Here is a 25,557-nt window from a genome sequence, read left to right as displayed (position 1 = left end):
CCACTGACACGGCCTGCAACGAAAACATGCGGTCTCTCCTTCACTGCAGCCGAAGTGAGTAAGACATTTAAACGTGTTAACCCTCGCAAGGCTGCAGGCCCAGACGGCATCCCCAGCCGCGCCCTCAGAGCATGCGCAGACCAGCTGGCCGGTGTGTTTACGGACATATTCAATCAGTCCCTATACCAGTCTGCTGTTCCCACATGCTTCAAGAGGGCCACCATTGTTCCTGTTCCCAAGAAAGCTAAGGTAACTGAGCTAAACGACTACCGCCCGTAGCACTCACATCCGTCATCATGAAGTGCTTTGAGAGACTAGTCAAGGACCATATCACCTCCACCCTACCTGACACCCTAGACCCACTCCAATTTGCTTACCGCCCAAATAGGTCCACAGACGATGCAATCTCAACCACACTGCACACTGCCCTAACCCATCTGGACAAGAGGAATACCTATGTGAGAATGCTGTTCATCGACTACAGTTCGGCATTCAACACCATAGTACCCTCCAAGCTCGTCATCAAGCTCGAGACCCTGGGTCTCGACCCCGCCCTGTGCAACTGGGTTCTGGACTTCCTGACGGGCCGCCCCCAGGTGGTGAGGGTAGGCAACAACATCTCCTCCCCGCTGATCCTCAACACTGGGGCCCCACAAGGGTGCGTTCTGAGCCCTCTCCTGTACTCCCTGTTCACCCACGACTGCGTGGCCATGCACGCCTCCAACTCAATCATCAAGTTTGCGGACGACACAACAGTGGTAGGCTTGATTACCAACAACGACGAGACGGCCTACAGGGAGGAGGTGAGGGCCCTCGGAGTGTGGTGTCAGGAAAATAACCTCACACTCAACGTCAACAAAACTAAGGAGATGATTGTGGACTTCAGGAAACAGCAGAGGGAACACCCCCATCCACATCGATGGAACAGTAGTGGAGAGGGTAGCAAGTTTTAAGTTCCTCGGCATACACATCACAGACAAACTGAATTGGTCCACTCACACAGACAGCATCGTGAGGAAGGCGCAGCAGCGCCTCTTCAACCTCAGGAGGCTGAAGAAATTCGGCTTGTCACCAAAAGCACTCACAAACTTCTACAGATGCACAATCGAGAGCATCCTGGTGGGCTGTATCACCGCCTGGTATGGCAACTGCACCGCCCTCAACCGTAAGGCTCTCCAGAGGGTAGTGAGGTCTGCACAACGCATCACCGGGGGCAAACTACCTGCCCTCCAGGACACCTACACCACCCGATGCTACAGGAAGGCCATAAAGATCATCAAGGACATCAACCACCCGAGCCACTGCCTGTTCACCCCGCTGTCATCCAGAAGGCGAGGTCAGTACAGGTGCATCAAAGCTGGGACCGAGAGACTGAAAAACAGCTTCTATCTCAAGGCCATCAGACTGTTAAACAGCCACCACTAACATTGAGTGGCTACTGCCAACACACTGTCAATGACACTGACTCTACTCCAGCCACTTTAATAATGGGAATTGATGGGAAATGATGTAAATATATCACTAGCCACTTTAAACAATGCTACCTTATATAATGTTACTTACCCTACATTATTCATCTCATATGCATACGTACATACTGTACTCTATATCATCGACTGCATCCTTATGTAATACATGTATCACTAGCCACTTTAACTATGCCACTTGGTTTACATACTCATCTCATATGTATATACTGTACTCGATATCATCTACTGTATCTTGCCTATGCTGCTCTGTACCATCACTCATTCATATATCCTTATGTACATATTCTTTATCCCCTTACACTGTGTATAAGACAGTAGTTTTTTTGAATTGTTAGTTAGATTACTTGTTCGTTATTACTGCATTGTCGGAACTAGAAGCACAAGCATTTCGCTACACTCGCATTAACATCTGCTAACCATGTGTATGTGACAAATAAAATTTGATTTGATTTGATTTGAATATTTATTGGAAAGGAGCATCAACCTCATCACCTTGCACCTTTTCCACACTGCAAAGTTCTTAACTTATTCCATCTGTAGCCTAATAAACTGCATGCTTTCATAATGGGAAGACCACACAATATCATCATGTGACTTCAAGTTTACTTTTATATGATGGTTATTATATAAATACTTGCTTATAGTGGCGTTTCCACTGCCATTTCTCACATACAGTGGCAAGAAAAAGTATGTGAACTCTTTGGAATTACCTGGACATTTGATCTGATCTTCATCTAAGTCACAACAATAGACAAACATAGTGTGATTAATAAACTAATTACACACAAAATATTGTATATATTGAATACATCATTTAAACATTCACAGTGTAGGTTGGAAAAAGTATATGCACCCCTAGGCTAATGACTTCTCCAAAAGCTAATTGGAGTCCAATCAATGAGACGAGATTACTGAATGTATACAGAGTATTTTCAGATACAGTACATTTAAAATGCACATAAATCAACAGCGTAATGTTTGGATTCAGTCTTGTGTCAGGTGAACAGTTGTGTCTTCAACTTTTAACTAATATCTTGAATTACTACCATGGTTATGCCTGTGCTTATACCTAGCCCTATCTATATAGACCAATTCCCACGAGTGGGAACAAAACCAAGGAGAGGTTCAACAGAAGAATGTCTTTACCAAACAAATATTGTGATACTAGTGAATCATTGTTTGGTGACACATTAGTGTCCTTGGACACATTTTTACTTTGTCATAAATAAAACGGACATTGAAAATATTATTACTGTGCATCTATATTTTAGATATTTTTACGTAACAGACAGCATCATATGTCTGTTGTACCATAACATCTTCTATCAGCCACGCTCAGGTATATACTGCCCCCACAAAATGGCAGAATAGATCACAAGCTACATGTATAAGCAATAGTATTATTTTAACATACCATGACACTCGCTGTAATGACATCTACTGAGTCGTATTCAGTAGGGCACGCTGTAGCAAAACATTTTGAGATGTTTCGAAACAGAACATTTTAAATAGTTTTTCTTAAAGTCCCTCCCTGTTTGAGTTTGTTTTCTTCTGTTTGGTGCCTAATGAACATGGCCCTGACCAAATAAAAGAAATGACAGAACACACAATGCATAGACAAGGAAGTTGTATTTAATTTCCTGCCATCATATATCGAAGGTACAAATCATTGTCTCCTTCCTTACATGTTGATCAATAAGCCATGATGCATTGCATCCATACATTATTGGCTCAAAACAACTTTTACAAAAAAGGATATACTATATATATATATATATATATACATTTATAATAAAGACACTTTTTTGTATTATTTTTTCATACACGTTCCTTTGTGCATTTAAGTGTTGGTCATGAGTCAAATAAATCTGTTTGTTAAAAACAAATAGAAACCAAGGAAAGGTTCAACAGAAGAATGTATTTACCAAACAAATGAACACAGGTTATCAGGTTATCAACAAAGTCATGAACAGCAATTATACTTAACATATAACATGAAGCCATTCACACAGAGTTTGCATATTTTCCATTCTGCAGTCAGTCAGTCACTGTCTTGTGAAGCTAGAATGATTGCTCTTGAGCAATTATAAGCTGCTAAGGACCAAACACAGGTCATTGGCCTAAACAAGGTAGAGTTCAACTAGAAGGCTTTAGCTAGTACCTCCGATTCAACTTAACAATAAGGATAATCTAATCCGAACAGCAGAGAAAATGCAGCGCAGCGTGAACCAAACAGAGTAAGGGCTCTATTCCATCCATATCGCTGAAGAGGTACAGATTGCGAAATATAAATATAAAGGTAATTTCCGATTGAGGTGACATATGCAGTGTTTACCATGAATGCAGTCTCTGCTAACACGGGAACATTGCCTTTACATTTCAAGCAAGCTGTAATGCTGAACTTCAGTGATACAGATTGAATAGAGCCCTAAATCTTATAAAATAAATATAGGCCTACCCATTGTCATCCTTATTTATGTGTTTAAACTGTAATCATAGCAGGTAACACTGTACCTTGAGATTTTTATCAGACTGCATTCTGTCTTTTCATCACAGTTAGAGAATTGGCTTGATCTTTCCACTCCTAAGACAACTGAAATATTTCAAATCGTATTTGAACTCAGGTTTGTCTTGGTCACTCAACATGTTGTATGTTACAAACAGAACTGGGACAAGGGAGGGGTCAGGGACTATTTATACTTGGTAGGTTGAGAAAGACTACAAAATGACAAATAAACAGACTCCCACAACAACTTATTGTACATGCTAGAGTTGTAATCTAAACTAAATCAACATGGTTACCAGGGAAATGGTGTCAGTGTGTCACTGGGTAGAGATATATGACCATCATATGGTCAATGCAGAGGTTAAGGTAATGTTACAGTTCAGACCGTGCTACACGTATGTATGTTCTTCTCACGTCACATTATATCGTTTTCAGAATTACAGAAATAAATGTTCATCAGGACAACAGAGTAGTAATAATAATCACATGCATGTTTTTGTATATTTCTATGTTGATCATCAACTGTGTAAACATATAACCAGGTCACGCAGATCGGTAGACCGATACTTCTTCCAAGAGAGACAGGTGCAAAGTACAGAGAAGCCAGAGAACACACACTGAGATTCCTCCCACCACCCCAGAGGACAAGAGTGAAATATTGTTTAAATGGGCATAACATTGAGGACCTTTGCAGATAGAAATGTCATGCATACAACTGATTTGATTCCCTAGTACGTGGAAGAAAATTGCAAACTATTTCTAACTGAAATGGTCTCAACATCAAACCCTATGGTACCTCAACTCTCATGTTAAGTGGTGTGGCTACTATGGAAATGCTCATTGGCTGAGAGATTGTATAGGAATAATCTGATAGGCTATATGGACTGTGTGTTGTCATAGGGATCTCAGTGTGAACCTCTGGTAACAGAACAGCCATAAAATAAAAGGTATGCCTTTTATAGCCATGCATTTCACCTTTTATCATTCAATCGAGACATGCATGTGCCTCGAACCAGAAACGCTTTTATGAGCCTAGTCTGAGCCAGAATACAGTCAACACAGAGCCCAGAAAGTCAACTCACTTGTAAACCCTGAATGTTTCTGATGGAGTCTGTAAACTTCAAAACCAAAACAGGTAAGAGAAGGATGACTCATGAGCCAAATGGGAGAAAAAAAAAACATTACAATGGTAGGTGATGGGGTCAAATTGGGGTCATGATAGGGGCTGCACCAAATGTTTGCCCTCTCCTCAGACCATATGCACTGTTTGGTCTGGTCTGAAACAGCTCTGATAATATGAAGTATGGACTAACAGTGGGATATGACACCATGAATATAGGGAGGTGCAAAATGATATGCCATAAAATGAGAACAATGTTGGGAAAGGAAACCCTTGTCTGTATGTCACAACATCTCCAATAATACATCACCTTCATGTGTGTCCAGACCCACCTCCTATGACTTCTACTTCCCATTTGCATAGGGGCATTTTAACCCCATACATCTCTGTTATTTTAATTAAGGACGTGTAACCTAATTAGTAAACTAGTATAGGATCAGAATTAGTTGACCTAATAGTCATTTTGGTCAAGTCAGCACTGATCTGTTGATTTTGTCATAACCATGTCATACATTTTTTTAAAAACATTTTTATGTCACCTTTATTTAACCAGGTAGGCCAGTTGAGAACAAGTTCTCATTTACAACTGCGACCTGGCCAAGATAAAGCAAAGCAGTGCGACACAAACAACAACACAGAGTTACACATGGAATAAACAAACATACAGTCAATAATACAATAGAGAAAGTCTATATACAGTGTGTGCAAATGAGGTAGGATAAGGCAATAAATAGACCATAGTGGTGAAATTATTACAGTATGGCAAATTAAACACTGGGGTGATAGATGTGCAGAAGATGAGTGTAGTAGAGATACTAGGGTGCAAAGGAGCAAAATAAATAAAATAAATAACAATATGGTGATGAGGTAGTTGGATGGACTATTTACAGATTGGCTATGTACAGGTGCAGTGATCTGTGAGCTGCTCTGACAGCTGGTGCTTAAAGCCAGTGAGGGAGATATGAGTCTCCAGCTTCAGTGATTTTTGCAGTTCGTTCCAGTCATTGGCAGCAGAGAACTGGAAGGAAAGGCGGCCGAAGGAGGAATTGGCTTTGGGGTTGACCAGTGAAATATACCTGCTGGAGCACATGCTGCGGATGGGTGCTGCTATGGTGACCAGTGACCTGAAATAAGGCAGGGCTTTACCTAGCAACGACTTGGCTGGAAGCCAGTGGGTTTGGCGACAGATATGAAGCGAGGGCCAGACAATGATCGCATACAGGTCGAGGATCGGTAGGATAGTCAGTTTTACGGGGTATGTTTGGCAGAATGAGTGAAGGAGGCTTTGTTGCGAAATAGGAAGTCGATTCTAGATTTAATTTTGAATTGGAGATGTTTAATGTGAGAGGATTGTTTACAGTCTAGCTAGACACCTAGGTATTTGTAGTTGTCCACATATTCTAGGTCAGAACCATCCAGAGTAGTGATGCTGGTGGGTAGTATGTCATAACAGCTGACATAACTTGTCATAACATGGTCATAACATTGTCATGACACATATTTAGACCTGTTGTGACAAATATTGTATCATTTTTACTGGTTATGACACCTACATAAAAATGACAAAACCCACAAAACCTACCACACAAGGCAAAACATTCCGTTACACCATAACCTACTTCTCAATAATATGTTTGTTATATACCATTTTATGAAACTGACCATATTAAATTATCATTTTACAGTAATTGAGCACAAATTGATGTCAGACATGTACCTACGTCAATGCTAGGTTGCTGATGTCTGGGATAAGTGCAGGAGCAGATTTCAGGAGCAGGGCAAGGCACCCTCTTTGTGACTGATTACTGACATAAGGGAATGTACGTGATAGGCCTATCTGGCTTATATGACTATGATGGTCATAATGCTTCTTGACAGTGTCATAAAGTGAATTTTCTTAGTCCAAGTAAAGTGACACCGGATAGTCATAATGCTTCATGACAGTGTCTGCAAGTTATTTAAAATATGATGAAAAAAATGTCTGTAAAGAATTCATAACAACAACAAAGGACTTTAAAATGAAAGGAAACTTCTTGGCAGTGAAAAACACATTTGAATAAATGTGGGTTTTGACACTCTTATGTAGAGCCATAAAATAATGCCATGTATGTCACAACAGGTTTAAATATATGTGTTATGACAGTGTTATGACCATATTATGACAGGTTATGACAAGTTATGTCAACTGGTATGACATATTATGACATGGTTATGACTGTGTCATAATGTGTTATGATGCTGGGTGTCAAGTAAAGTGTTACAGCATACTCTACACAAACATCAGTGTTTGTGGACATTGAATTTAACAAAGTAATACCTGCATCCAAAACTCCCCTCTAAAAGGAACTGTAGATGGTTTATTCTGGGCAAGCATCTGGAGCTAGAAGGTGGCTCTGGACATGGCTGCTGACTGACTCATCACCACCCTACTCTACTGGACACACCCTTTCATAACATCACTCTGCATTCATGGCCAGACTAGGCGGACAGGGCGGGTTCTGGGTGGCTCCATGGAAACATACGTATCCCCATGTCGACAAAGGGGAGGGGTCTGTGGCCACTCAGACGTGACTGGCTGGCCTACAGCAGTAGGTGCAACTCGTCAGACTGTCCCGGTAGGACTTGCCCTCTGCACTACCGCGCTGCTGCTCATCCTCACAGTATGGCACTGGAGAGTAGGGGAGAGGAGATGACAGGGACGGTACTCCACAGTGCTGTACTAGAGTGTTGTACTACTAGAGTATCACTAGAGTACTGTACACACCACTGTACGTGCTCAGAGGCTCAACAGTATTGTAGGCTACGTGCTCAGAAAGCGAGAGAGAGAGAGAAAGAGAGAGAGAGATGGCTGGCTGAGTGGGGGACAAGCTCAGTGTTTGTCTCACTTACAGCTCTCCTCCTCCTCTATCCCCGGTCCCTCCTCCTCCTTGTCCTCCTCCCGCAGCAGGAGTGCGTGGGCATGACAGGGGCTTGTGGGGGTGATCTGGCTGGGGCTCTCTAGACTGGTACCCAGCTGCAGCCTCCGCATGTGTCTCACCACTGCTGTGGCATTGAATGCTTGCTGTGTAGGGATAGTGATAGGAGGGACAGAGAGATAGAGGGGGATGGGGAGAGGGAGAGAATGACGGGGAAGCGAGAGACAGGGGGAGGAGAAAGGGGGTGATGGAAAGAGAGAGAGAGGGGAAGGTGATAAAAGCACAGTGATTTACCATATACACTATATATACAAAAGTATGTGAACACCACTTCAAATTAGTGGATTTGGCTATTTTAGCCAAACCCGTTGCTGACAGGTGTATCAAGTTGATGCACACAGCTAAGCAATCTCCATAAACAAACATGACTTTCAACGTGGCACAGTCATAGGATACAACCTTTCCAACAAGTCAGTTCGTAAAATTTCTGCCCTGCTAGAGCTGACCCAGTAAACTGTTAACTGTGAAGTGGAAACGTCTAGAAGCAACAACGGCTCAGCCGCGAAGTGGTAGGCCACAGAAGCTCACAGAACGGGACCGCCGAGTACTGAAGTGCGTAAAAATTGTCTGTCCTCCGTTGCAACACTCACTACAGAGTTCAGGACAATAACTGTTCATCGGGAGCTTCATGAAATGGGTTTCCATGGCCGAGCAGCTGCACACAAGCCTAAGATCACCATGCGCAATGCCAAGCGTCAGCTGGAGTGATGTAAAGCTCACTGCCATGAGACTCTGGAGCAGTAGAAATGAATTCTCTGGAGTGAGGGATCCCGCTTCACCATCTGGCAGTCCGACAGACGAATCTGGGTTTGGCGAATGCCAGGAGAACGCTATCTGCACTAGCTTTGAATAGTCCCCGCGATATGCAACTTTTCAGGGAAGTCAAGAACCAATATGCACAGTCAGTTAAGAAAGCAATTCAAATTCAACTAATTCCAAAACGTTTTGGGACACTGTTAAGTCCATGGAGAATAAGAGCACATCCTCTCAGCTGCCCACTGCACTGAGGCTAGGAAACACTGGCACCACAGATAAATCCATGACAATCGAGAATCTCAATAAGCATTTCTATACGGCTGGCCACGCTTTCCACCTGGCTACCCCAACCCTGGCCAACAGCTCTGCATTCCCCACAGCAACAAGCCCAAGCCCCCCGCTTCTCCTTCACCCAAATCCAGCAATCTGGAACCTCTCTTCCTAAAATTACCTGCCGTCATCGTCGCAACCCCTATTGCTAGTCTGTTCAACCTATCTTTCGTATCGTCTGAGATTCCTAAAGATTGGAAAGTGGCCATGGTCATCCCCCTCTTCAAACGGGGAGACACTCTAGACCCAAACTGTTACAGACCTATATCCATCCTGCCCTGCCTTTCTAAAGTCTTCGAGAGCCAAGTGAACAAACAGATCACCGACCATCTCAAATCCCACCGTACATTCTCTGCTATGCAATCCGGTTTCCGAGCTGGTCACGGGTGCACCTCAGCCACACTCAAGGTCCTAAACGATACCATAACCACCAACGATAAAAAAAACAGTACTGTGCAGCCATCTTCATCGACCTGGCCAAGGCTTTCGACTATGTCAATCACCGTATTCTTATCGGCAGACTCAACAGCCTTGGTTACTCTAATGACTGCCTCGCCTGGTTCACAAACTACTTCTCTGATAGAGTTCAGTGTGTCAAATCGGAGGGCCCGTTGTCCGGACCTCTGGCAGTCTTTATGGGGTGTCACAGGATTCAATTATCAGGCCGACTCTTTTCTCTGTATATATCAATGATGTCGCTCTTGCTGCGGGTGATTATTTGATCCATCTCTCGAGCTTCAATGCCATACAACACTCGTTCCGTGGCCTCCAACTGCTCTTAAACGCTAGTAAGACAAAATGCATGCTCTTCAACTGATCGCTGCCCGCACCGGTCTAGCATCACATCACTACTCTTTACAGTTCTGACTTAGAATATGTAGACAACTATAAATACCTAGTTGTCTGGCTAGACTGTAAACTCTCCTTCCAGACTCATATTAAGCATCTCCAATCGAAAATGAAATCTTGAATCGGCTTCCTATTTCTCAACAAAGCATCCTTCACTCATGCTGCCAAACATACCCTGGATGGATGCAGTCTATCACAGTGCCATCCGTTTTGTCACCAACGCCCCATATACTACCCACCATTGCGACCTGTATGCTCTCGTTGGCTGGTCCTCGCTACATATTCGTTGCCAAACCCACTGGCCCCAGGTCATCTATAAGTCTTTGCTAGGTAAAGCTCCGCCTTAACACCCATCGGTATCACGCGATCCACCAGGAATATTTCACTGGTCATCCCCAAAGCCAACTCCTCCTCTGGCCGCCTTTCCTTCCAGCTCTCTGCTGCCAATGACTGGAATGAATTGCAAAAATTACTGAAGTTGGAGACTTATATCTCCCTCACTAACTTCAATCATCGGCTGTCAGAGCAGCTTACTGATCGCTGCAGCTGTACACAGCGCATCTGTAAATAGCCCATCCAACCAACTACCTACCTCATCCCCATATTTGTTTTTCTTCTGCTCTTTTGCACTCCAGTATTTCTACTTGCACATCCTCATCTGCAGATCTATCACTCCAGTACTATTTGCTTAATTGTATTTACTTCGCCACTACGGCCTATTTATTGCCTTACCTCCTTACTTGATTTGCAAACACAGTATACAGATGTTCTATTGTGTTATTGACTGTACGTTTGTTTATTCCATGTGTAACTCTGTGTTGGTGTTTTTTGTCGCACTGCTTTGCTTTATCTTGGCCAGGTCGCAGTTGTAAATGACAACTTGTTCTCAACTGGCCTACCTGGTTAAATTAAGGTGATAAAAATGCATAGTGTTATCTGTAAGGTTTGGTGGAGGAGGAATAATGGTCTGGGGCTGCTTTTCATGTTTTGGGCTAGGCCCTGTAGTTCTAGTGAAGGGAAATCTTAATGGTACAGCATACAATGACATTCTTCCAACTTTGTGTCAAGTTTTGGGAAGGCCCTTTCCTGTTTCAGTATGACAATGCCCCCGTGCACAAAGCGAGGTCCATACAGAACCATACAGGTTTGTCGAGATTGGTGTGGAAGAACTGGAATGGCCTGCACAGAGGCCTTACCTCAACCCCATTGAACACCTTTGGGATGAATTGTAACGCCAACTGCAAGCCAGGCCTAATCACTCAACATCGGTGCTCCACCTCACTAATGCTGTTGTGGCTGAATAGAAGCAAGTCCCCACAGAAATGTTCCAACATCTAGTAGAAAGCCACCCCAAACGAGTGGAGGCTGTTAGCGCAGAAAAGGGGGACTGACTGATATTAATGCCCATGATTTTTGAATGAGATGTTTGACAAGCAGGTGTCCACATACTTTTGGTCATGTAGTGTACATGAGACAGATAGACAGATACAAGAAGAACAAAAGTAGAAATACAATTTGAGTTATCAAAGCAGTAATATTGAGCCACTGACCTTCCATTTACTTTTAGCAAAGTTCTTCTTGATCTGAGCACTGACAGATTCATGGATGTTCTTATCAAGAGCTGTGTCTCCACAGATCCTGCAAACAAGAAAAGAGAGAGTTTAGAGAGAGAAAGAGAGCAAGGAGGGGGCAAGCTGTCAGAAGTTTAAAGTTTGAGTTATGGGACGTAGGCATTCTAGCCTGGTTTAACCAGCCTGAATGTTATGCAAGAATGCATTGAAGGGCGTGGGAACCAGCATGTGGACATGAAGCAATGGTTAGGGTAAGAGTTGTGGTTGAGGGTTACAAAATAGTTATTTGGCTGTCCCCATAGGATAATCATTTTAGGTTCTAGGTAGACCCCTTTTGGGTTCCAAGTAGAAATCTTTGGGGTTCCATGAAAAACCCTCTGTGGAAAGGGTTCTACCTGGAACCAAAAGGGTTCTTTAAAGGTCTCTCCCATCGTGACAACCGAAGAATCCTTTTAGGTTCTAGATAACCCTACACTCTTAGAAAAAAGGTGCTAAGGTTGTATCGGGATGTGGAGATGAACCTAGGCTTAGGTTTGTGGTTAAGGCTAGGTTTAGGGTTAGGGTTGAGGCTATGGTTAGGGTTGAACCAGGATGTGGACATGTAGCTAGAGTTAGGGGTAAGGAAATCTTGTATTACCAGGGGTGTTGGAGTGCTTTTTCAGTGGTATATCTCTTCATAAAGTCTTTTTCCATCAGGTGACAGATAAAGTCCTTAGCTGGAATGAATAAAAACAGTTTCAAATCATTACAGAACAGACATAATACATCATAACTAATGATTTACAATTCCACACAAAGTAGACATGGTATTAATTCACAGTCAAATGTAATCTATGTCTTTGAAACAATTACAGATAATTGAAAACGATTCATGCTATTTGAATTTGATTCCATTTGTTTTGTGTATGTGATCCTCTTTGTCTTGTTTCTGTTTGTCCTTATCATTATTTTATTTTGTTTAAACGAAGGAAAAAGGGGTATAAGCTACCTGAATCGGAGATGTCATCCCAGTACGGAGAGTCAAACTCATACTCTGCCTTCAGTATCTGCTCAAAAAGCTTAGCATCGTTCTCGTCGTAAAACGGAGGGTATCCGCATAACCTGAAAGAGTTCATATGACATGAGGTAACAGTTATTGCTCTCTACATTGAACCCAGATAATAAAATGTCCAATATAAATTTGGTTAGGATATAATATCCCTTTAGTGCTATTAAGTGCCAAGAGTCCCAGCCACAGGTGGACCGTACTTTCTCAGACATAAATGTGGAGGTGTGAAGGTCATGCACAGAACCATTTTATAATTTTCGAACATTTGGAATGAGCCGCTCAACGCAATGTCAATTGACGCTAATTAATATTTCATTAAAAGTGCATTACAGTGGTTTGGAAAACACAATGTAATTTTAAAAGGAGGCAAATAATTAGTTGGACAATCTTTTGTCATCATTGTGAAGTCACCAGATTGACTTTAGATGCAGTATTTAGCTAGCTAGTTTGAGGGGACAGCACCGAATTTTAGCTAGCACCGAATATAAGCTAGCTAACATTAGCATTCCTAGCTATTTTTGACAAACTTTACTAGATAATGGCAACATTGCCCTTTCTTTAAGTAAATTTGATGGCATCATATCATATTGAAGGCAAAGTTGTTTCCTACAAATGATTTGCCTTCTTTAGCACTGCCTTCGTATTTATAAGCCATTGTACCGCTCAGAATGACTGGGCATCAATCATCAGTCGGTCATCATTATGGTTACAGCGCTATGTAGAACGTTCATAACAATGGCAACGACGCGACCGAGTGACTGAGGTGCAACCCATGAATATAACAGATTTTTAAATGCACAGGCACCAGTATACAGAGTATGAGGGACTGTATTTGTGTTAGAGTACTAAACAGATGACTTACAGAATATAGGAGATGACACCGATGGACCAGCAGTCTACTGCTTTGCTGTACGGTTTCTGAGCCAACACCTCAGGAGCTGCCAATAACATGAAACAGCGAAGTCAGAAGAAGGAGAGAGTGAAAGAGGGCGAATGAGAAAGACAGAGTTGGAAAGAGGGACTGGATCACTGAGAAAGACAAAGGGGGAGGGAGGGACACTGAAAGAGACAGAGTGGGAGCGGGCGAAAGACAGAGATGGCGACAGAGAGGGAGAGAGTGACTGAGACAGAGGGAGAGAGAGTGACTGAGACAGAGCCCATTGAAGTTCTTGTTTTACCCTCTCAATCAGAGATCTAGTGGGCAACATCAAACAGAGAGAGGGAGAGAGAAAGAGAGAGAGAGCGAGAAAGAAAGGGAGATAGAGAAAGAGAGAGAGAGGGAGAAAGAGAGAAAAGAGATTTCACCTGCTCTGGCAATGTTAACATATGTTTCCCCTTTGAATTGAATTGAGAGAGTGTGTGCTTTTCAAGCACTAACAGATGACACAGTAGCACTCCAATATAATAGCATGCTTCAGAGGAGGTAGTAAGTGGATCAGGGAGAGAGTGAGGGGGTAGTGAGAGAGATCCCCACACACACCCATGGACACACACACACCTTACCCACATATCCTGGGGTCCCACAGGCTGTAGACATGATACTGCCAGTGTCCTCGATCTTAGACAGGCCAAAGTCACTGATCATTATCTTAGAGTCCTCGTCCATACTGTAATACAACAGATTCTCTGGCTACCGAGAGGCAGGGAGAGAGAGAGAGAGATGAAAAGAGAGAAAAAAAGTGAAAGAAAAAAGATAGAGGGAAAGAGAGAGAAGGGGAAAAGTGAGAGCAAAAAAGAAGGAGGGAGGCAGAAAAAGAGTAGGGGAGAAAGAGAAAGGATGGGAGAAAGAGAGGACGGTAAACATTAATACAACTTGGTTTACTTGAAGCTTTTCTCACAGAAACCTTAACGATTCTGGTAAGAAAGAATTGGCAAGACAAGCTGTTGAGGCAGCACATTGGTACCTCCATACAGCCTGGGATGTAAATTAACCTCGATTTCCAGATTTCTCACGTTGGTGAACACGAGACATGGATGTGTGGCAATGCAAGACAATGCGTAACGGGAGTGGTTATTTTGTTTGAGTACTAATCTAATGGACAGCATCTAATGCATCTCTGTATCTATTTCTACAGGATCCATTACCATTGCACAAGAGTAGTGTACAAGTTCTAACATACTGACTCTCCAAGGAGTAAGCAAACAGATCAGCCCTCTCCCCTCTTCTGAGCCCTCAGGTCCCCTGTGTAGGATGCTCATGTCATGGAGATGTGTGTACGTATTTGTGAACATGCGTGCATGTGTAAATGTGTGTTGAGTGTGTGTGTGTGTGTGTGTGTGTGTGTGTGTGTGTGTGTGTGTGTGTGTGTGTGTGTGTGTGTGTGTGTGTGTGTGTGTGTGTGTGTGTGTGTGTGTGTGTGTGTGTGTGTGTGCATGCATGTTTGTATGTGAAGAGTTGGAGTACCTTCAGGTCCCTGTGTACGATGCCCATGTCATGGAGGTATTTGACAGCATCCAGGATCTGGTGGATGAGTTGGCTGGCATCTCTCTCTGTGTAGAAACCCTTCTCTACGATGCGGTCAAACAGCTCCCCTCCAGACACCCTGATCGAGACAGAGGAGAAATATTAAAGGGAGAGGCTTTACACACACCCACATGTATTGAACTCATACTCCAAACCAATCCCCCAATCTGTCCCCGATTTTTGACCTACAGTATTCCTAACAGAACACTGAATAAGAAACATGTTTAATGCAACATTACCAGAGAGAGAGAGAGAGAAAAAGAAAGAGAGAAAGAAAGAGAGAAAGAAAGAAAGAAAGAAAGAAAGAAAGAAAGAAAGAAAGAAAGAAAGAAAGAAAGAAAGAAAGAAAGAAAGAAAGAAAGAAAGGAGGAGACTCACAGCTGCATGACCAGATACAGGTGGGATGTGCTCTCAAAGATGTCCTTCAGTGAAACAATGTTGGTGTGCTTGATTCTGAAAAGACAAAAAGATAGAGTGAGTAAGACAGAAATACAGGGATATTGTTATGAGTACAATACGGTCATATGATCGCCAGGTGGCACCATTGCTGTGTGTAAGAGTGTGTAGGAGTGACACAAACAAAAACATTAGGCTAATGCTCAATGAAAGATCCCTATACGGGATCCAATCAATATAGAACTAGTCATATCGTAGGGCCAGTTGTTTTCTCACCACATCAAACAGTGGTCTGACATAGATGAGTGTTTCATAATCTCTAGCCAGAATATGGGGCCAGCCACTGACATTGGTTGAACACCAGTGTCCAGGTCTTCATTCAGCACCACTGATGAGAGAGAAACTAGCCAGTTAGGGGAGCAAAAACAGCACTGGTAATACAACGTTGTTCTGCTCTGTTGTTATAAGCAGTTATGTAGGTGATATGTGACACTGTGTGTTCTTGCTGTAAAGGAGAGGAGGAAGGAGAAAGTATAAGTGTGTTGGGATCCAAGTCAGTGTCTGTCTATGAGTATTTCTTTGTATCACGCTCTGTTTACTTCTCCCTCATCACAAACCCATCTCTCTCTCATTTGCCTTCTCTCTTGCTCTCTCTCCTTCTCTTTCTTCATTACACTGCAGAAAGGAACTCCACACACACAATCTCCCTCTGCCTCTGTGTGATGTTACCCTGGCAACAAGGACACTAAAAATAGGGCTATCTTCTTTACTCCTGACATTTCTGGTGAACAACCCATTGTTTCAACTGACACATAGATACCATACCATACCATGCTATACCATACTACACCATACCATGCTATACCATACTACACCATACCATGCTATACCATACTACACCATACCATGCTATACCATACTACACCAAACCATGCTATACCATAATACACCATACCATGCTATACCATACTACACCATACCATGCTATACCATACCACAATATACCATAACATGAATCCAGCCAGTCCCCTTTCTCCATTGACCTCCATATACTAAAATCACATATACTATAACCACATACTACTGCTTTACAACAAGCTGGCTCTGCTGTACATTACCATGATGAGCCAATCAATACCATGCAGTCAGTCCTTTACATTGATAGACCCTGTGTGTTATGATCCCTCAGCCTCGTTCCTGACCATAAGGACTATTAAGTAATTTCAATGACTGATGATGGGGGAACAACCTGGTATTATTAAGGATATTGTGTTATGTGGTGGTGTGGTGCAGTGTGTTGTCTTGATGTGTGCAGCACAGCAATTTCATTCTCTATGTTACTGACCTGTGCAATACTGTGACCTTATTCTCTATGTTACTGACCTGTACAGCACAGCGATCTCATTCTCTATGTTACTGACCTGTGCAGCACAGCAATCTCATTCTCTATGTTACTGACCTGTACAGCACAGCGATCTCATTCTCTATGTTACTGACCTGGGCAGCACAGTGATCTCATTCTCTATGTTACTGACCTGTGCAGCACAGCAATCTCATTCTCTATGTTACTGACCTGGGCAGCTCAGCGATCTTATTCTCTATATTACTGACCTGTGCAGCACAGCGATCTCATTCTCTATATTACTGACCTGGGCAGCACGGCAAGCTCATTCTCTATGTTACTGACCTGTACAGCACAGTGATCTCATTCTCTATATTACTGACCTGGGCAGCACGCAAGCTCATTCTCTATGTTAGTGACCTGTGCAGCACAGCGATCTCATTCTGTATGTTACTGACCTGTGCAGCACGATGAGCTCATTCTCTATGTTACTGACCTGTGCAGCACAGCGATCTCATTCTCAATGTTGTTCTCCTTGCCCTCCAGAGCCTTCTTTGGGATACACTTGATGGCTACCAGCCTCTGTGTCCCCTTTTCCTCCGCTAGCACCACCTCCGAGAACGCCCCCTGCAGCACAGGAAACACACATTTTCAAAAACATGACACACACACACACACACACGTACAGTTACACTTACTAACTGCAAAGACCAATTCAAATGCTGTACATTAACAAATCATATGCAGTAAACTGTATTAAAGGGTGGTTGCTGAACGTATGCCACCAATGAAAAAGTGAGGCCTGTCTCTGAGGTGGGTCACTAAAACGACAGTGACATTTAAATAAAAGGAAAGATTCGGGATCAAATGAATAGGTGGGGTTCCTGGGAAATAAGGCAAGTGTCCACCCTGTGTGTGTGGTGTGTGTGTTTGTGTGGCTCACTTTGCTCAGACAGTGTTTGCACGTGAGCTGCATGACTCATGGTGGGGTGAGTGTGGGTACAGACAGAGCCTTCCCCCTTGAGAACATACACCAAGGTAGGGTATCCCCCTGGATACCCCTGGCCTAACCAGGCACAACCTGTCCAACCCTAACCCATTCCCCATGGCCAGTCACTATTAGCAAGCACATTCTGTCCAGTGTCCACAATTCCCTTCCCTCCCAGGACCACAGTGTCTCTCCACCTAGGGAGGGGATCCCCATGGTGTGTGTAACCAAGCACATCCTGCCGGTCTCTCATCCTATCCTTCCCATGATACCTCCCAGCACCGTAGGGTCTCTCCACCGAGAGAGTGGATCCCCATGGATCCCCATGCCAGCTATAACCAGGCACATTGTGTCTGTCTCTAAGCGATCCCAGTAGCCCAGCAGACAGCACCTCTCTATCCAGGAAATGTGTCAAATCAAAATCAAATCAAATTTATTTATATAGCCCTTCATACATCAGCTGATATCTCAAAGTGCTGTACAGAAACCCAGCCTAAAACCCCAAACAGCAAGCAATGCAGGTGTAGAAGCACGGTGGCTAGGAAAAACTCCCTAGAAAGACCAAAACCTAGGAAGAAACCTAGAGAGGAACCAGGCTATGTGGGGTGGCCAGTCCTCTTCAGGAGTGGTCAGGAGACACTGTGGCCCCATCCGAGGACACCCCCAGACAGGAAGGATATAACCCCACCCACTTTGCCAAAGCACAGCCCCCACACCACTAGAGGGATATCTTCAACCACCAACTTACCATCCTGAGACAAGGCTGAGTATAGCCCACAAAGATCTCCGCCATGGCACAACCCAGGGGGCGCCAACCTAGACAGGATGACCACATCAGTGAATCAACCCACTCAGGTGACGCACCCCTTCCAGGGACGGCATGAGAGAGCCCCAGTAAGCCAGTGACTCAGCCCCTGTAATAGGGTTAGAGGCAGAGAATCCCAGTGGGAAGAGGGGAACCGGCCAGGCAGAGACAGCAAGGGCGGTTCGTTGCTCCAGAGCCTTTCCGTTCACCTTCCCACTCCTGGGCCAGACTACACTCAATCATATGACCCACTGAAGAGATAAGTCTTCAGTAAGGACTTAAAGGTTGAGACCGAGTTTGCGTCTCTGACATGGGTAGGCAGACCGTTCCATAAAAATTGAGCTCTATAGGAGAAAGCCCTGCCTCCAGCTGTTTGCTTAGAAATTCTAGGGACAATTAGGAGGCCTGCGTCTTGTGACCGTAGCGTACGTGTAGGTATGTACGGCAGGACCAAATAAGAGAGATAGGTAGGAGCAAGCCCATGTAATGCTTTGTAGGTTAGCAGTAAAACCTTGAAATCAGCCCTTGCTTTGACAGGAAGCCAGTGTAGAGAGGCTAGCACTGGAGTAATATGATCCAAAAAATTTGGGGGTTCTAGTCAGGATTCTAGCAGCCGTATTTAGCACCAACTGAAGTTTATTTAGTGCTTTATCCGGGTAGCCGGAAAGTAGAGCATTGCAGTAGTCTAACCTAGAAGTGACAAAAGCATGGATTAATTTTTCTGCATCATTTTTGGACAGAAAGTTTCTGATTTTTGCAATGTTACGTAGATGGAAAAAAGCTGTCCTTGAAATGGTCTTGATATGTTCTTCAAAAGAGAGATCAGGGTCCAGAGTAACGCCGAGGTCCTTCACAGTTTTATTTGAGACGACTGTACAACCATTAAGATTCATTGTCAGATTCAACAGAAGATCTCTTTGTTTCTTGGGACCTAGAACAAGCATCTCTGTTTTGTCCGAGTTTAAAAGTAGAACGTTTGCAGCCATCCACTTCCTTATGTCTGAAACACATGCTTCTAGCAAGGGCAATTTTGGGGCTTCACCATGTTTCATTGAAATGTACAGCTGTGTGTCATCCGCATAGCAGTGAAAGTTAACATTATGTTTTCGAATAACATCCCCAAGAGGTAAAATATATAGTTAAAACAATAGTGGTCCCAAAACGGAACCTTGAGGAACACCGAACACATCTTACTCACCTTGTCCTGGTCTGCTTCTGGGTCCAATTCTGGTAAACCCTGACAAATTGAGCAAAATAAGAACAATCCGAAATTCCTTTTTGATACTGTCGCAAAGCTAACTAAAAAGCAGCATTCCCCAAGAGAGGATGGCTTTCACTTCAGCAGTAATAAATTCATGAACTTCTTTGAGGAAAAGATCATGATTATTAGAAAGCAAATTACGGACTCCTCTTTAAATCTGCGTATTCCTTCAAAGCTCAGTTGTCCTGAGTCTGCACAACTCTCCCAGGACCTAGGATCAAGAGAGACGCTCAAGTGTTTTAGTACTATATCTCTTGACACAATGATGAAAATAATCATGGCCTCTAAACCTTCAAGCTGCATACTGGACCCTATTCCAACTAAACTACTGAAAGAGCTGCTTCCTGTGCTTGGCCCTCCTATGTTGAACATAATAAACGGCTCTCTATCCACCGGATGTGTACCCAACTCACTAAAAGTGGCAGTAATAAAGCCTCTCTTGAAAAAGCCAAACCTTGACCCAGAAAATATAAAAAACTATCGGCCTATATCGAATCTTCCATTCCTCTCAAAAATTTTAGAAAAGGCTGATGCGCAGCCTTACTGCCTTCCTGAAGACAAACCATGTATACGAAATGCTTCAGTCTGGTTTTAGACCCCATCATAGCACTGAGACGGCACTTGTGAAGGTGGTAAATGACATTTTAATGGCATCGGACCGAGGCTCTGCATCTGTCCTCGTGCTCCTAGACCTTAGTGCTGCTTTTGATACCATCAATCACCACATTCTTTTGGAGAGATTGGAAACCCAAATTGGTCTACACGGACAAGTTCTGGCCTGGTTTAGATCTTATCTGTCGGAAAGATATCAGTTTGTCTCTGTGAATGGTTTGTCCTCTGACAAATCAACTGTAAATTTCGGTGTTCCTCAAGGTTCCGTTTTGGGACCACTATTGTTTTCACTATATATTTTACCTCTTGGGGATGTTATTCAAAAACATAATGTTAACTTTCACTGCTATGCGGATGACACACAGCTGTACATTTCAATGAAACATGGTGAAGCCCCAAAATTGCCCTTGCTAGAAGCATGTGTTTCAGACATAAGGAAGTGGATGGCTGCAAACTTTCTACTTTTAAATTCGGACAAAACAGAGATGCTTGTTCTAGGTCCCAAGAAACAAAGAGATCTTCTGTTGAATCTGACAATTAATCTTAATGGTTGTACAGTCGTCTCAAATAAAACTGTGAAGGACCTTGGCGTTACTCTGGACCCTGATCTCTCTTTTGAAGAACATATCAAGACCATTTCAAGGACAGCTTTTTTCCATCTACGTAACATTGCAAAAATCAGAAACTTTCTGTCCAAAAATGATGCAGAAAAATTAATCCATGCTTTTGTCACTTCTAGGTTAGACTACTGCAATGCTCTACTTTCCGGCTACCCGGATAAAGCACTAAATAAACTTCAGTTGGTGCTAAATACGGCTGCTAGAATCCTGACTAGAACCCCACATTTTTTTTGATCATATTACTCCAGTGCTAGCCTCTCTACACTGGCTTCCTGTCAAAGCAAGGGCTGATTTCAAGGTTTTACTGCTAACCTACAAAGCATTACATGGGCTTGCTCCTACCTATCTCTCTTATTTGGTCCTGCCGTACATACCTACACGTACGCTACGGTCACAAGACGCAGGCCTCCTAATTGTCCCTAGAATTTCTAAGCAAACAGCTGGAGGCAGGGCTTTCTCCTATAGAGCTCAATTTTTATGGAACGGTCTGCCTACCCATGTCAGAGACGCAAACTCGGTCTCAACCTTTAAGTCCTTACTGAAGACTTATCTCTTCAGTGGGTCATATGATTGAGTGTAGTCTGGCCCAGGAGTGGGAAGGTGAACGGAAAGGCTCTGGAGCAACGAACCGCCCTTGCTGTCTCTGCCTGGCCGGTTCCCCTATTCCCACCGGGATTCTCTGCCTCTAACCCTATTACAGGGGCTGAGTCACTGGCTTACTGGGGCTCTCTCATGCCGTCCCTGGAAGGGGTGCGTCACCTGAGTGGGTTGATTCACTGATGTGGTCATCCTGTCTGAGTTGGCGCCCCCCTTGGGTTGTGCCATGGCGGAGATCTTTGTGGGCTATACTCAGCCTTGTCTCAGGATGGTTAGTTGGTGGTTGAAGAAATCCCTCTAGTGGTGTGGGGGCTGTGCTTTGGCAAAGTGGGTGGGGTTATATCCTTCCTGTTTGGCCCTGTCTGGGGTGTCCTCAGATGGGGCCACAGTGTCTCCTGACCCCTCCTGTCTCAGCCTCCAGTATTTATGCTGCAGTAGTTAATGTGTCGGGGGCTAGGGTCAGTTTGTTATATCTGGAGTACCTCTCCTGTCCTATTCGGTGTCCTGTGTGAATCTAAGTGTGCGTTCTCTAATTCTCACTTTCTCTCTCTCTCTCGGAGGACCTGAGCCCTAGGACCATGCCCCAGGACTACCTGACATGATGACTCCTTGCTGTCCCCAGTCCACCTGGCCGTGCTGCTGCTCCAGTTTCAACTCTTCTGCCTTATTATTATTCGACCATGCTGGTCATTTATGAACATTTGAACATCTTGGCCATGTTCTGTTATAATCTCCACCCGGCACAGCCAGAAGAGGACTGGCCACCCCACATAGCCTGGTTCCTCTCTAGGTTTCTTCCTAGGTTTTGGCCTTTCTAGGGAGTTTTTCCTAGCCACCGTGCTTCTACACCTGCATTACTTGTTGTTTGGGGTTTTAGGCTGGGTTTCTGTACAGCACTTTGAGATATCAGCTGATGTACGAAGGGCTATATAAATAAATTTGATTTGATTTGATTTTCGGTTTTCTCATGATTTGGTTGGGTCTAATTTTGCTGCTGTCCTGGGGCTCTGTGGGGTTTGTTTGTGTTTGTGGACAGAGCCCCAGTGCCAGCTTGCTTAGGGGACTCTTCTCCAGGGTCATCTCTCTGTAGGTGATGGCTTTGTTATGGAAGGTTTGGGAATCGCTTCCTTTTAGGTGGTTGTAGAATTTAACGGCTCTTTTCTGGATTTTAATCATTAGTGGGTATCGGCCTAATTCTGCTCTGCATGCATTATTTGGTGTTCTACGTTGTACACGTAGGATATTTTGGCAGAATTCTGCATGCAGAGTCTCAATTTGGTGTTTGTCCCATTTTGTGAAGTCCTGGTTGATCAGCGGACCCCAGACCTCACAACCATAAAGGGCAATGGGCTCTATGACTGATTCAAGTATTTTTAGCTAGATCCTAATTGGTATGTTGAAATTTATGTTCCTTTTGATGGCATAGAAGGCCCTCTCTGCCCTATCTATCGTACAGTACCTACCTACCTCCCTAACTGTATCTATCTATCTTACTGTACATATCTAACTGTATCTATCTATATCTATCTGTATCTATCTGTATCTATCAATTTAACTATCTAAATCTATCAATTTAACTGTCTATATCTATCAATCTATCTGTATCTATCTATATCTATCTGTATCTATCAATCTATCTGTATCTATCAATCTATCTATCTGTATCTATCAATCTATCTGTATCTATCTATATCTATCAATCTATCTGTATCTATCTATATCTATCAATCTATCTGTATCTATCAATCTAACTGTACCTATCAATCTAACTGTATCTATCAATCTAACTGTACCTACCTACCTACCTACCTACCTACCTACCTACCTACCTACCTACCGTTGTTTCCTTCTCCTCCTGCATCGCCCCATGACAGTTTGGATGTATTGGGCTGTTTGGTTTCTGTTTATGCTCTCTGGATTGACTCATTCCCCTTGTTCCACACGCACGTCCGCACGCACTCACACACGCACAGGTGCAGAAAGAGTTTGATGCTATTATTAGATTTTATAGAAGGCATGGAACAAAAAAAGAACAACCCAGTGAACCCATATAACAGTGTGGTTGGTATCTAGCAAAAAGCACACGCACGCACAAATGAGCACACACACGCACGGATGGACGCACGCATAGTTGCAAGCATGTACACACCAGTGGTGTAGTGCTATTTTTAGGTGAGGGAGAGCGAAAAAATTGTAAATAATAATTTTCTCAATCAAAGTTTGTATCGATAGATGTAGCCAATTGAATAACCTATCATTTTTGAATATGCATAAAATGCATCCTCCAATTACAACGTCTGCCTATGCCCACACATATTGTCTAAAGAACATTTTACATATTGACTACACTCAAACACCAAGTTAGGCACAGGCTACTTAATTTCAAAATAGGCCATCATCATTGTGAATCGTGAATTATAATTTTTTTCACGTTTTACCAGTGAAAAGTCAAACTGCATCTCCATGCCAATCGTATGGGAATATGCATTTAGAGCATCTTGAATTACTGTTCCCTGAGAGAATGATAGCCAATGGTGTTAACTATTAGCTTTTCTTGTATTTTGATCAATCAAAGCATACAATGAGTGTACAAACATTAGGAACACCTGCTATTTCCATGACATAGACTAACCAGGTGAATCCAGGTGAAATATATGATCCCTTATTGATGTCACTTGTTTAATCTATGTCAATCAGTGTAGATGAAGGGGAGGAGACAGGTTAAAGAAGGATTTTTAAGCCTCGAGACAATTCAGATATGGATTGTGTATATCTGCCATTCAGAGGGTGAATGAGCAAGACAAAACATGTAAGTGCCTTTGAACAGGGTATGGTAGTAGGTGCCAGGCGCATCGGTCTGAGTGTGTCAAGAACTGCAACGCAGCTGGGTTTTTCACGCTCAACAGTTCACGGTGTGTATCAAGAATCACCACCCAAAGGATATCAAGCCTACTTTACACAACTGTGGGAAGCATTGGAGTCAACATGGGCCAGCATCCCTGTGGAACGCTTTTGACACCTTGTAGAGTCCATGCCTGACAAATTGAGGCTGTTCTGTGGGCAAAAGGGGTGCCACTCAATATTAAGAATGTGTTCCTAATGTTTTGTACACTCTGTGTGTATCCTGCCTAGTGGCGCTCAGTTGAGTTAAGACGCATGATATTTTTTTTTTTTTTTTACTATTCAGCTTCAGCTAAAAATCCTAAAATGTCATTGGAATTGAGGAGGTATTTTTGGTGTAACAGTAACGTTACGGGCTTACTATGCTATGGTATTATATTCTGTTCTCTTATGTAAAATGCAAATTAATCATTATGTGATCTTGCAAGACTGAAAGGACAGCTCCAGGATCTCACAATGATGTTGCAGAAATTGAACCAACTTGTGGTGCTGAAGGGTAGATGAAGGATAGTTCTGCCAGTCGGCCAGTTCAGGAACAAACAACAATAGTTTGCAGTAGGCCTAGCCTAATAGGCCTACGACTACGTGGTATAACTAGCTGTAGGCTATAGTCTAATGTAAATACAAAAATATACATAGCTTAATATGTTACAGTGTTTATGAGAAGAGATTTATTGTGAGTAGGTATTACATTGTGTTGTGTAGCTTAAATAAACTTTGATTAGCTTGAATACATGTTTACAATATATCCTATTACTGAATTTAAAAAAAGGGGTAAACACTTTTTGCATAGATTAAACATGCTATCAAATCAATTGACCAAGAGGTGAACATAAACTTACTTACAGGAAAGTAATGGCAGAAAATGTGTTTCAAAACAGCCATAAATCAAGGGGCCTGGCCTGATCTTCTTGCAAACAGGAAGC

General features: G+C 43.1%; 1 pseudogene; it reads right to left on the bottom strand.

Annotated features, from left to right (window-relative positions):
- Nucleotides 1-7,345: 7,345 nt before the first annotated feature.
- The window catches only part of LOC112255514, a 42,294-nt pseudogene continuing 24,082 nt past the window's right edge, over nt 7,346-25,557 (bottom strand).

Source organism: Oncorhynchus tshawytscha, linkage group LG07 (genome assembly GCF_018296145.1).
Source record: "Oncorhynchus tshawytscha isolate Ot180627B linkage group LG07, Otsh_v2.0, whole genome shotgun sequence".
Taxonomy (NCBI): Eukaryota; Metazoa; Chordata; class Actinopteri; order Salmoniformes; family Salmonidae; genus Oncorhynchus; species Oncorhynchus tshawytscha.
This window is presented reverse-complemented; position numbering and strand designations above follow the sequence as displayed.